General features: G+C 41.6%; 1 protein-coding gene across 1 annotated transcript in view; it reads right to left on the bottom strand.

The window, feature by feature from the left end:
* The window catches only part of SPIN1 (spindlin 1), a 74279-nt gene that overhangs the window by 59261 nt on the left and 985 nt on the right, over positions 1 to 14033 (bottom strand). The gene's annotated exons all lie outside the window — the stretch shown is intronic.

Genomic DNA, 14033 nt, shown 5'->3' with positions numbered 1-14033 from the left:
AAATAAATAAAATCTTCAACAAAGAGAAAAAAGGCACCAACAGACTTGTCCAACAAAGGGTTGCCACAAACCTTCAATCTGTTTAAAAAAAAAAAAAAAAAAAAAAAGGCAGGGGCAGCTGGGTGCCGCAGTCAGTTATGCCTGATTTCGGCTCAAGTCATGATCTCACAGTTCGTGAATTTGAGCCCCACATCGGGCTCTCCGGTATCAGAGCAGAACCTGCTTTGGATCCTCTGTCTCCCTCTCTGCCTCTGTCCCCCCTCTGCCTCTCCCTAGCTCATTCTCTCTTTCAAAATAAATAAATACACTTAAAAATAAAAATAAAACAGTATCTGTGAAGCACAATAAAGCAAATCATGATAAAACAAGGAATGGCTATATTAAATTACATGGGAAGCATTATCAGATAAAAAGTAATACTGGGGAGCCTGGATGGCTCAGTTAAGCATCCAACTCTTGATTTCGGCTCAGGTCATGATCTCAGAATTGATGGGATGAAGCCCCATGTGGGGTTCTGCCCTGACAGTGCTGGGACCTGCTTGGGATTCTCTCTCTCCCTCTCTGCCCCTCCCCAACTCTCTCTCTCTCAAAAATAAGTACTTTTAAAGATCTGAAACATCCTGGCACATTATAAGTCATAATTCCTGCTATTATCTTTAAAAACTGTATATTACAAAAATAACCAAAACCCCTCGTCAATTACATTCTATCATCTCATCTGATCTTTAACCACCACCAAATTTTAAGTCTTTTATCACAGTTATTGTTTTATTGATGTTTTTAGAAACCTGTACCTGCAATAATGCTTTATCTTCGAGGAGATTCATGGAAAAGACCCTGACGAGTACTCTACAATAAAGATTTCTGAAACTCTTAAAATCATAAAACTGAACTGAGAGTAAGAATTTCTAAAACTCTGAAGTGAAAACTGATGAATTCATAAAACTGCTAATAAAAGATGAAGAATTACAGAAGACTAAATGAGCTGATAATCGTTAATTTTTATGACTTCATTTCAAACATCACTAGCTCTTTAATATTTTGTTTTACCGATTTAAAGGACTCCCTTTTCTCCTCTCTTTATCTATAGCTTAACAGCAATTTCATAAAGTTTATCTTTACAACAAAAGTTGACAATATAGGTTTCTGTGTGAGTTCAATAAGAATCTGTTCTCCTTACTCCTTGTAACAGGAAACAATTAGACAAGTCCTCAGCTGAACATTTTAGCCTAAAGAAGGTGTTTTATTTTTAAAAGCTTTTTTTTTTAATGTTTATTTATTTTGAGAGAAAGAGAGAGAGAGAGAGAGAGAGAGAGAGAATCCCAAGCAGGTTCGATGCTGTCAGCACAGAGCGTGACACAGGGCTTAAACCCACGAAACATGAAATCATGACCTGAGCCAAAACCAAGAGTGGGTCACTTAACTGAGTGAGACACCAGGCTCCCCTTGAGAGAGACTTTCAAAGTTCAATCTGAGACTCCTTACGAACAGTTCCACCAAGTGGATTTGAAAAGAGCCTTTATGGTCAAGTTACTATTTTTGCTGCACTTATGTAAATAATCAAGCCAAGTTTACCAAAACTAGACTTAATTTGAAAAATCAGTCTTCCTGTTCTTTTCAACAGAAATAGTAATAATTATAAAGATAAAAATAATATTGAATAATACACCTTTCTGGATGTCAGATTGTAGTCTGTTGTCTTTGAGGTGTTTTTTTACCCATAAACTGAACTGGTTCCCAAATTCTAGTTTCCTCCACTATTTGACTAGAACTCTAACATTTCCAATTTTCTCCCACTTTTTTGACATGGAATCACTACAAAACTAAAATTAATTTTCTTGAAGCCATATAAACTAAAGCTGGACAACCTGATATAAACTTCAGAGTAACTACAATTGTTCATGTGTAGACAGTCCTCATGCCACTGCTATGTGGCTGCTCAGAAAGACCACCAGGGACGCTCACACTGCAAACCAGGAACATCTGTCAGCTCGCCACTGCCTGCCCCTCACTCCATCTGAAGATGCTCAGAACCTTGTATTTAGAAACTTTAACCAGCTACTCACCAAACTTAGAAAACTGAATTTATAATTTGCTCGAACTACTAACCTTTTTCTTTTGTTACCAAAGAAATGCCTCATTCAATTACCTGATCACTCACATCTTACAGAGGCCAAATTTAGGTGGAAAACCTGCCTCCAACGCCACCCCCTGAAATACAATATCCTCTTGTTCATCCTGTCCTACATATTTTGAGGATAGGTGTTTGCTAGGACATTATGTTGTGCCTATGTAATTATTTTTTTAAAAAGTGTAAACTGACTTAGGTAAAACCTGAATCTAATTATAGCCCATTTATTTGATTGGTTAAATCTTAGCTCCTGGGAATCCCTGCTCTGGGGAATTTTTCAATCCTTGGCTCTTGTTCTCCTCACTATATTCTCTCAAAGGTTTTAAAACTATTTTTTTTTTAACATTTATTTATTTTTGAGAGAGTGTACTCAAGTCATGCACATGAGGGAGGGGCAGACAGAGAGGGAGAGAGAGAATCGCAAGCTATCTCCACACTGTCAGCACAGAGCCTGATGTGAGATTTGAGCTCGCGAACCAGGAGATCATGACCTGAGCCAAGATCAAGAGTCAGATGCTTAACCAACTGAGCCACCCAGGCGCCCCTCTCTCGAAGGTTTTAAATGCCTGTTGGCAGCCACTCACATGACAAATGGTATCCATCAGGATCAAACAACTGGATGATATCAAAAACAATCACATGAATAATGACAACAGTGACTACATGGCCTCCAGCCTGATGACTCTAATGGAAACAACAAATGTGCTTATTCTTCTGCCTGTCTATTTCAGCGGTAGTAATCAATAACAGTATAATAGCTGGTCATACTCTCAGCCTGCTAAGCCAATGACCAAAAGGATGTAATTGTTAAAATCAAGGACAGGCAAAGACCAGCCTTGAGGATCCCCCATGCAGACAGAACCAGTTTACTCATGCAGGCAAAGCTTAATGCAGCTTACCAGGCAAGGCTAACTTGACTTGGATCATTACTTTCTTGTGCCTCTAAAAATTACAAGCAAAACTTGAACGGTTTCCCAAGGTTGATACATGGTAACCACTGACTGATTCCATATTATTTAAGAGAATTCTAACATCATAACTAATCTCTATGAATAAAGTCACTGCCTTCTCACTATGTAAGCTTCTTTATAACAATATACCTGTAAGCCTCATTCTATGTTCTGATTTGACCGCTTACAAACGGTCATTTTGGTGTGTCAGCACCAAAAATTTACTAATTACTACTTCAGTTATTCATTGGTCTTACTCTGGCTATTTTGAACCTTTGACACTATCAAAGAGCCAAATTTTCCAGAAATGAAAAAAGTACAATAGATTTAATGGAGACATTAACAGTAGCCTAATCTTATTAAAAATTAGCAAACGAAGAGAAATCAGAAGAAAATATCCAGAATGAAGCATGCAGAGGGTAAGAAACTGAGAGGGTTGGGGTGCCTGGGTGGCTTAATCAGTTAAGCATCCGACTTCAGCTCAGTTCATGATCTCCTAGTTCGTGAGTTCAAGCCCTGCACCAGGCTCTGTACTGCTTAGGCTTCTCTCTCTCTCTCTCTCTCTCTCTCTCTCTCTCTCTCTCTCCCCCCCCCCCCCCCCCCCCCCTCCGCTGCTCATGCTCTGTCTCTCCTTCAAAAAATAAATGAGCATTCCCCTCCCCTGCTCATGCTGTGTCTCTCTCTGTCTCAAAAATAAACGCTTAAAAAAAAATTTTTTTTAAATAAATAAATAAAATAAATGAGCATTAAAAAAAAAGACAAAAGAGGGGCGCCTGGGTGGCTCAGTCGGTTGAGCGTCCGACTTCAGCTCAGGTCATGATCTCACAGTCTGAGTTCGAGCCCTGCAACGGGCTCTGTGCTGACAGCTCAGAGCCTGGAGCCTGCTTCAGATTCTGTGTCTCCCTCTCTTTGCCCCTCCCCTGCTCATGCTCTGTCTCTCTCTGTCTCAAAAATAAATAAAGACATTAAAAAAAAATTTTTTTTTAAAGAAGAAAGAAATTCAGAGGGTCTAATATGCTTCCGGTGGATTCTTAGAAGGGGCAGAAGGAGGCAGGAAACAGAAAAACTTTAAAAGATGGTGTCTACGAACTTTTCAAAAGAATGAAAATTACTTTAGTACATATTTACTAAGAACTAAAAAACAAAATATAAATAAGTATATACCTAGACACATCACAGTAACATTGTTGAAATCCAAAGACAAAAATGTCTTAAAAGTCTTAAGTAAAAAAAGACAGTTTCCACTCATGGGAGCAAATATTAAACTGACAACATACATCTCATAGAGAAAATGAAGCTGAAGATGTAATTCAGTAACTTCTTTCAATGCCTCAGAAGAAAAACAAGTTAGGAAATTCTATACACATCAAAACTATCCTTCAAAATCAATTTGTGAAATTTTTAGCTAACATAATCAGAGAATTCACTCTTAGCAGCCATACAACAGGTGCAAAACACAAAGTATTCTTCAGGCAGAAGGAAAATATTCAAAGATGGGGGACTGGAATTACAGCAAGGAATGAAGAATAATAAAAAGGATAAATCTAAATAGCTATTGATTATACAATAATATTTTTAAGATAAAATAGATACAGAACTAAAGCAGCACAATAGTTGCAATGAAAATGAGATAAATGGAGTTTAAGTGCCCAGGAAATGGAGGATATACCCAAATATTATATTTTGAGAAGTCAAAGATGCAGGTTTTAAATAATTTCCAAGTTAATTGGGCGCTTGGGTGTCTCAGTGGGTTAAGCATCTGACTTCAGCTCAGGTCATGAACTCATGGTTTGGGAGAGCCCCACATTGGGCTCTCTACTGTCAGCACAGAGCCGGCTTCAAATCCTCCATCACCCTCTCTCTCTGCCCCTCCCCTTCTCAAAAATAAACATTAAAAAAATAACCTCCAAGTTAACAAAAAAATAAAGAACAAGGATCCAAAGAAAAACAAGAGAGAAAAGGGCACATTAAACAGGTTTAATAAAGAGAAAGCACGTATTAAGATTTAAACCCAACTGTGTCAGTTATTTTGTTAAATGTCAACAGACTGACTGAATTTTCCAAACGTAAGGAATATTGTCAGACTAGGTTTTTTTTTTTAATTCTAACTATACATTTGACAAAATAATCACTCAAAATATAAGCACACAGAAAAGTATGAAAAGAAAGGGTAAAAAGAGATAACAGACTGCATATACTAACCAGAAAAAAAAAGTGCAGCTATATTAATATTCAGCTAAGTAAACTTTATCTCTAACAATACTTTTTTCTCAAAGAGGAACACTCAATGATTTTATAAGACTCAACTGATGAGGAATATATACAACTATAAACATGTATGCACCTAACAACATATCCTCAAAATATATAAAGGAAAAACTATCAGAACTATGAAGTAACAGACAAATGCAAGATCAGGGTATCAATACATTTCTCTTTTGAATCAATACATCCAGTAGAGTGAAAGAAAAAACAAGCAAAGACACAGAAGAATTTAACATGACTAACCAAGTTGAACTGGCAAATATAGGCACTGCATCCAACAAATGCAAAAGCACATTCTTTCCAAGCACACACTGGATATTTACAAAAATTCATCATATGTTGGGCCATAAAGCAAGCTTTAAAATTTTCATAAGCTTTTAGTGTTCTGGCTACAATGGAATTACAGTAGAAATATAAGTAGAGCACAGAGTATTATCACAGTAGTGAAACTACTGTGTATGACTCTTATCATGGATATATATCACATATTTATCAAAACTTCTAGAGTATACACCATCAACAGTAAATCCTAACATAAACTATGTACTCAGAATGGTGATGATGTGCTAACACAGGTTCAGTAATTGTAACAAACAAATGTTCAATCTGGTGCAGGATAATTGATAATGGGGGAGGCTGGGGACAGGGGCTGGGGGATCAGGATTTCCAGAACTCAGTACTTTCTGCTCAGTTTTGCTGTGAACTTAAAACTGCTCTTAAAAATAAAGACTTATCTGTAAGGATAACCCCAGAAACCTTAGTTAAGAAAACTCAACACAAAATAATTCCCATTTCCCACCCCTGCCTTCCCACTCCTCTTCTTTTCTCCACCCCACCCTTCCTGTACTTCCCTCTGCTTTCTGCCCACTATAGACACATAAAAGACCAGCACAGTAGGAAGCTACATCTGGGAACATGATCACTGGCAAGAGGAAAGGGATATGGAAAAATCTCACTACTGCTCTTAAAGTTTATGTGATGACTCTCTTCTGCTCCCATTTCACTGACCAAGATAAATACATGGCCACATCTAACTCAGGAACCAGAATGAGATACTACCATACACCCACTGAAATATCTAAAATTACAAAGACCAACAATACCAAATATTGGTGAGGATGTAAAACAACAAGGATTTGTTCACCATAGTGTGAATAGAAACTGGTATACCCACTTTGGAAAAGTTTGGCATTATCTACTAATATTGGACAGAACATATGACCCAGCAATTCTACTCCTGAGTGTACTGAACAGTAAAGCATGCAAAAGAAACACATACCTGAATGTTCACATCAAGTCCACGCTCGTGAATCCCGTGACAGCCATGAAAATGAGCCTCCTGAATCACCTACCATGGGGAGGTGCGCTACTCTGAACTCACCATCACCCTTCCCACCAGGACCACACTTCCCACAGGCTGTTTCTAGCCAAAGATCAGCCACAGGCAGAATACTAAAGCAGGCTTATTCCTGCAGGACAAGAGACTCCTGTGACTCCCAACTCTGGCTGGAAGACTCCTCACTGGCCTTGCTTAAACTTTCTTAAAACTACACTGCAGTCACCAGACTCTGCCTACCAAACATTCTCTATCCCTTTCTCTTCCATATGCAACAGACCAGTAAGGTGCTGACAGCACCCTCACATGTATTTCCTCTGCTACATCTAAATGTGATCCAAACTTGCTGTCTTCTGGCTCTTTGGAGGCTTGAACCAACAGTCTGAAACCAGGAACAACCCAATATTCATCAAAAATGGAATGAAGAGCCATGAAAAGTACAATTCATACGTGAATAAAAAAACAACTCTAGTGACCACATGGTTACATGAATGGCAATTCCACAGTTGGTGTGGATTAAACAACACCAGAGTAAACCGACGAAATTACTAGTAGTTGCAACCCAAAGATTAGGTTTTTTTTTCTTTCTTTTTATAAACATTTTTTGTTAAGTAATCTCTACACCCAATGGTGGCGCTTGAACTCACGACCCCAAGATCAAGAGTCACATGCTCTACTGACTGAGCCGACCAGGCACGCCCCACCAAGATTAATTCTAAATTAAGACCATTCCACAGACGTGCCACTCCAGGATGCAACTATCCCCACCACATTTATGGATCCTGCAGTTCCCACTGTGATTTCTGACCTTAACAGTGACCAGAGCCCTCTAGGATCCTGGGGCTCCCTTTGCAGCTGCAGGGTAAGGCATGAGCACAGAATCCTCCCAGAGTGGGTGACCAGGCCTGTCACAACATTCCAATCTCCCTAAGCCTTTGGATGCCTTCTTCCTCCATGGTATACCAACAGTTTTGGCATCTCAGCTTTGCTTAGACAGACCACCTTTTGTTTCAGGCAATCAACCAGAACTCTAATCCCTCAAGCTACAACACTGATCCAGAACGTCTGCTGATGAGCCCACATCAACAAATACGGCCTAACCAACCTTCAGGTCCCTTCCACCATAATCCCACCCCCCTTAAGATCCATTCCCACAAATATTCCCCAGGTTCCTACCTATACAGTGGCAAACCAAACCATCTTTTGGGTCACACACTGCACCTCCCACTTTGGGGCCTGCTAGGATCACCCCTGGGGGAGGGAAGGCAATTACAGGTTTTCCAGGCAAAGGGGGATGAAGTTCCTCACACAGGTGACAGAAACGCTGCTTCTACTGGCAAAGGAAGCCCAGCAGAATTTAGGTCTCTAACTTAATGGGAATCTGACCGAATGTCCCTAATCCAATTCTTAGAATCCCATTCTTTATCCATCAGTGCTCCTGCTTACAAATTTGGAATTCAAGATGAATTTTTTACAGTAGTCACAGAAACTTTCAGGTCCCTTATGTGGAATCTGAGTTAAGAATTTAAAACCCTGAGCTCATCATTTCGCTTTGTAATGTTTTAACTTGGCTAGACTGAACCACATCCCCAGTTCTAGTTTGGGCGGGCCACGGGAGAGTTCTCGTGCAGCACCTGTGGCCACACACGTGCAGCCTGCGTTCACTGCTCTTCTGGTCGCCCTCACTGATGCCAGGCAGACTGGGCCCTGCAAGGCTGCTGTGAAGGCTTGCCCTTCCCCCAGGTTCCCAGAGAGTCCTGCCCCCCGTACCACAGGTGCGGTGAGCTCCAGGACAAGGGCCCACCTTGTGCAGGGCACCCGCAGCACCAAAGTCAGAGGCAACAGAACTGACACAACTTTCAATTCATCCTGTACAGCAGAGCAGACATACCCACAAAGCACCTGGCCAACTACTGCCCAGGGCACGAGTTTGAGCAGTCACGACCCAAGCACCAAGCTGAATACTGGAAAACTAATCATGGGCAAAAACAGGAACAATTTCTGTTTTCACGAAACTCAACATTCTCAAGAAAATAAAAATTCATTACATTACATTCATTTACAGTATAATTTTGAGAAGAGCAGTAAGGTCAGCAGTGTCTCTAATAGGAGAACTTAACTACAGGGAAGTCAAGAAAAAACTCAAAAACTTCAGAAAGTTGATGGCTGTGGTAGCAGGTAATGGATATACAGAGTTCTCTGGACTATTCTACCTTATTACAAAAATCTGCGAACTCACACAAAAAGAATTTCGTGAAAAAGTGACACTTAAGACAAACTCTAAAGAAAGACTAGGGGAGTGCCTGGGTGGCTTGATCCCTTGAGCATCAACTCTTGATTTCGGCTCAGGTCATGATCTCAAGGTTCATGGGATGGAGCCCCGTGTCGAGCTCTGTGCTGACAGCCCTGGGCCTGCTTGGGATTCTCTCTCTCTCCCTCTCTCTCTCAAAAACAAACAGACTTAGGGAGAAAAAGAAAAAAAAAAACAAAAAACCTGGAAGAACCGAAACAAGAACCAAAACAAAACATTCCAGGCAGAAGAAAAGAACAGTGCCCCGTGGTCTGGCGGAGAAGGTGCCGGGCACAGAAGAGCGACAGGCGTGGCTGGAGCAAGGAAAACAAAGGGAGATGTGACGTCGGTGAGGCGAGGCACAAAGGATAAAAATTACACATGCCTGTGAGGTCGTGTTATGAAATTGTGTCCTTAAAGCAATGGGAAGCCACTGAGAGTCTTAAGTAAAAAGGTGACATAATCAGATCTACCTTTTTAAACTGGAATTTTTTGACACTAACAAAATTTCAAACAGGTTTACCTTTTACCCAACAATCTATCTTAAAGCTATACCTGCAAAAACACAAAATAACAACACATCTACAACGTTATTCCCTACAGCAGCACATATAACAGCAATAAAATACAAACAACCTGTGTTCACCGTTATGAAACTATAAGCACAAAAGAATGGAAAAGAGCTTGTATAAAGCAATCTCCAGAATGTATTAAATTAAAATAAAAAAAGAACAAAAACCCCACAAAAAACAGAAAAGTGTTGAGTTCTACCTTTTGTTTAAAAAAGGAAAGGAAATAAAAATATGCCAGTGCTTGTATCTGCAAAAACAAAACACTGGAAGAATAAACCAGAAACTAACAAAAAGGGGGCACGAGGGGAACGGTGCAGGAGACAGGAATGGAATGATGTGCCCATACCTCTGTAACACAGCTTTGGCTTCTGAACTGCATAAATGTTTTACATACTGAAAAAACATACATTAAACAAAATGAACGCAATCATTAAGCACTAAAGATTTCGTGAAAATAAACCAAATTAATAATCAAATTGGTAAGAATCAGAAAGAAAATATTTTCAAATCATTTCATAATTCCAAATGTCAACTGTGCATCCTTATGTAGATATATTTTACGAACAAAAAGGACTGTAATGAAATACAAACCAACACTATGCTGTTACTGGTGTTTCCAAACGTCATTTACACTGCAGGACAAAGGGAAGTAATGTTGCAAAGAATGCAAATTTTCAATGTTAGAGAAAAAAGGATGAACTCAAAGGAAAAACCCTGAGTTGTTAAATACGAATTGGAAATATCAATACAAAATCAAGTTGCATGTATTTCCCACATCTGTCTAATGAAAGTAGGGGCATCCCAGTAGCAATAAGGAAACACACAACCAGATTTTGGTATCTAACTTCCACTCTCCAATAAAAGCAGCTGAAAGAACTGGCTGATAAAGAAAGCACAAAGTGAGTCATAAGCATCTGGTATCAGAAAGCAAGAAATGGTTCAAAGATTAATGGGGTGGCACCAAGGGAAGACACCCAGCTTGAAGGGACTGCATGGTGCCCAAGTTAAGACAAGCTGAGGAAAAAGAATGAGGACTACGTGATTAAAACACTGAATATACCAAAGCCAGGACCTAGATTAATTACTATGATTTAAGATATAAGACTAATTAATGTACAAACATATGGACATGTAGATTCACATGCCTGTGACTACAGAGATCATTTATAGATACACACAAGGCCATATACATACACGTCCAAAAATTACACGTAGGCTATAAGGATATAACTATAAACAAACTAAAACTTATTATAAATACAATCTAAGTTTTTTAAAAAGTTGTTCTGCCTTTGTAAAAGACAACACTACAATCTAACAACACCTAAAATGGTATAAAAAATATTTTACTAGTCTCTTCATTTACACTCTCAATATTTGGATAAAGTAAACATCTACGCTGAATGTATCCCTCTCCCTCCACCTCCTCCACCCAAAACACTCATCACATTCAACATTCTAGTGACTCCAGACTGACTCCCCTTGTCCCAAATGACTTCATCCACCGCCTCCCACAGGCTGGACTAGAGATCCTGTGCTGGCAGATTCCTTCAGTCCACCTTTCATGCTGCTTAATGCCTTCCAATGGCTTTCCCCACCTACAGGGTAAACACCAACTGCCTGGATATGGTATGCAGAATTACGTCAAACCTAGCCCCAAATTCCTGCTACACAGAATGGCCCTGCCAAACTACAGCTGGTGTCAGCATTGGTAATGTCATCATCACCAGCATTGGTACCCACAGGGCACCTACTACAGGGACCTAGAAGTTTGCACTTGATGAGGTAGGTGTTCTAATCCCATCTAACAGATAAACACGCACAGGAGTAAATGCTAACACGGAGCAATCTTTGGTTGGGATTCAAATCCAGGATGGTCTCAAACACTCTCTGCGCACCTCTGCTGTGGCTGTCCTTCTCTGCTCTCCTGCTCTATACTCTTGATCCTTCTCGGGCATCACCTTCTCCGCCAAATGCTCTCAGCATCAAATTCCCTCACCACATGCAGGCAGATCTTCCCCACCAGACTGAAAGGTCTGCAAGGGCACATCTTTATGTATTATTGCCCATACATGACTCATTTTATTAAGAACAAAGATTCGATTAAAAATTGCATTGAATACTGGGGCACAACTTATCAAACTGTTCACTTCAACATTAAAAATACCACGCAAAGTTCAAAAGCAGGAAGAAAAGGAAATCAACAATGACTGGCAGGGGCTGTTGCATTTCAGGACTGCACCGGGAACCCTACAAATTCAGTTAATGCTCAAGATGGCCTCGTGCGACAACTCAGAAATGGCAAGTTCAAAAGGCCAAGAGGTGGCGGGGTGGGAGTGGGAATCAGTTGTGTGGCTTCAGATCAGGACGGAGTGGGGCTGGATTTCCACCCAGACACCGCAGAGTTGCAGGCCACACTATCTCCATGGCCAACTCCAGAGCCCACAGCCTTCTCACAACGCCATAATGTCTGCCAAACTGAACAACATACTTGGGCAAAATAGTTGATTCCCTCTTCCAAGTTCTTCTTATTCAAGGAACAGGGAAAGAAAACATTCAATTAAGCATCAATAAACATAAGCAAGTATTTACGTAGATACGTATTAACTGCTCTTTCTCAGCAAATTAAGATCCTGTTAACAGCTAAACCAAAAGAAATACTCAACAGCATTATTTTTAATCTCTAAATAACCCATGTGATTGATTCTTCAGATACAGCATCCCTACCATGTAATTTTAATGTACCAAGAAAAAACTGCTAACAATTAAGAAGTACAGTGAGTGAAGCTGCAAATGATGGACAATCAAGTAAATCACCGGACACTGAAAACACTATTATCAAATTTCTCAACTTAAGACTTCAAGTTAATAATCCTCATATCTTATGACTAACAGCCAAATTTGAGATACTGCCATAAGATGCACAGGCACACACAAACCCCATCAACGTCCCAGTTCACACTTCAGGGACAGGTACCATTATCTAACACGCTCTGTATGGACAGCAATGATCAACACTTCATCGTCACCTGAATTTCATGCGTGTTAACAAATGTTCCATTAAAAACACATCAAAAAGAGATCTGCCACCAACCATGGGAACAGTACTGCAGTATTTCTCAAGGCCCTTAATTCGATGAAATGAATTGTGACCCTAAAGGAGAGCAAAACACAGCACTGTTTCCCAAATTGAGGTGACCAAGGAACCCTTTGTTTTTCCTGTAGTATATCTTAGATCTAGACTCACAGAGACACTACCTTAAACAACACTTCAGATATTCCAAAACTAAGTAAATGCCTTATTCTGAATTGGTAACTAAGGGTACTGTCAGAAACAGTAGTGGTGGAATTTCTGGGGTTTATCCAAAGCTTTAAAAAATATATATACATATACAGACAAATATATAATAAACATAGAGAACTACAGGCCTTTTTTACCTTACACATTTCACAACATCTTAACAGTAACCATTTCGCTACTCAAGACCAAAACTAAAAACATTCTATTTTATTTCTCACTAGAAACTAACACCTACTATCCATAATTTTGACATAAACATTGTGCGACCTTTACTCGTTATCAAGTCTAATAACGAATGGTTTCTGTAAACTCCCGGCTCTTCCAATTTCGGGGTGTCTGACCATCAGCCAAGGCTGGGGGAAGGAACTGAGGAGGTTCCTGGTTGATGTGACCCCATGTGAAGTGTCACCACCTCTAAAAGGGTGCTCACAACCTCTAAGAGCATTCTCAAACTCAACCTGCCCCGGGATACACCACCAAGGGTAGGCCGGATTTCCATTTCCTAACAAAAGCTGTGTGGAAAGCGGTCACAGCCCTCTCCCTCCACCCTTTCCAGACCAGAGTTCCTTCCAGAAAATTCCAACACAGGAAAGTTACAGGTGTTCACGTCTCGGAAGGTATCTCGTCTCCAGCTGCCGTGGCGTCACACGCTCGAGTGTGCCCGGTGCCGCCTCCTGATGCTCCCGCTAGCGCAGCCCCTCCACCCGCTTATCCCACCCCGATGTGCATGGAAACTCCCGCTCCGACCCCAGGTCCCCCAGCGCACGGCACGCGACACCGCGTCCGCACGACCCCGCTGCGTCAACATGCGTGGTGCGCCCCCCTTGCGGCCTCTCCCACCGGGGCCCCCAGAGCCCACCCCGAGCACTGCGCAGCTTCTGCGTCGCCCCATCCATCCCGGCGCCCGGGGCGCAGCGCGCTCAAGGTCACTCGGGAGGCTGGGGCGCGAGGGGCGGCCCCGGGCGGGGGCGGGGCGGGGGGGGCGACCCGAGCCCGCAGCGCCCCGCCCCTCCCCCCGCCCGGGAGGGGGGGGTCCCGTCCCGCGCCACGCCCGGCCGATTATGCAACGCTCCTGCGCCCCGCCCCCGCCGCCCCCCGCCCGCCGGCGCCCAGGCCTGCGGAACAAAGCGCGCGGGGCCCGCGGCCGGGCGGGCCGGGCGGCCGCCATGTTGGCGGGGGCGGCGAACA

This window comes from Panthera uncia, chromosome D4 (genome assembly GCF_023721935.1).
Source record: "Panthera uncia isolate 11264 chromosome D4, Puncia_PCG_1.0, whole genome shotgun sequence".
NCBI lineage: Eukaryota > Metazoa > Chordata > Mammalia > Carnivora > Felidae > Panthera > Panthera uncia.
Note: the sequence above shows the minus strand (reverse complement) of the source record. Positions and strands in the feature narration are given on the sequence as shown.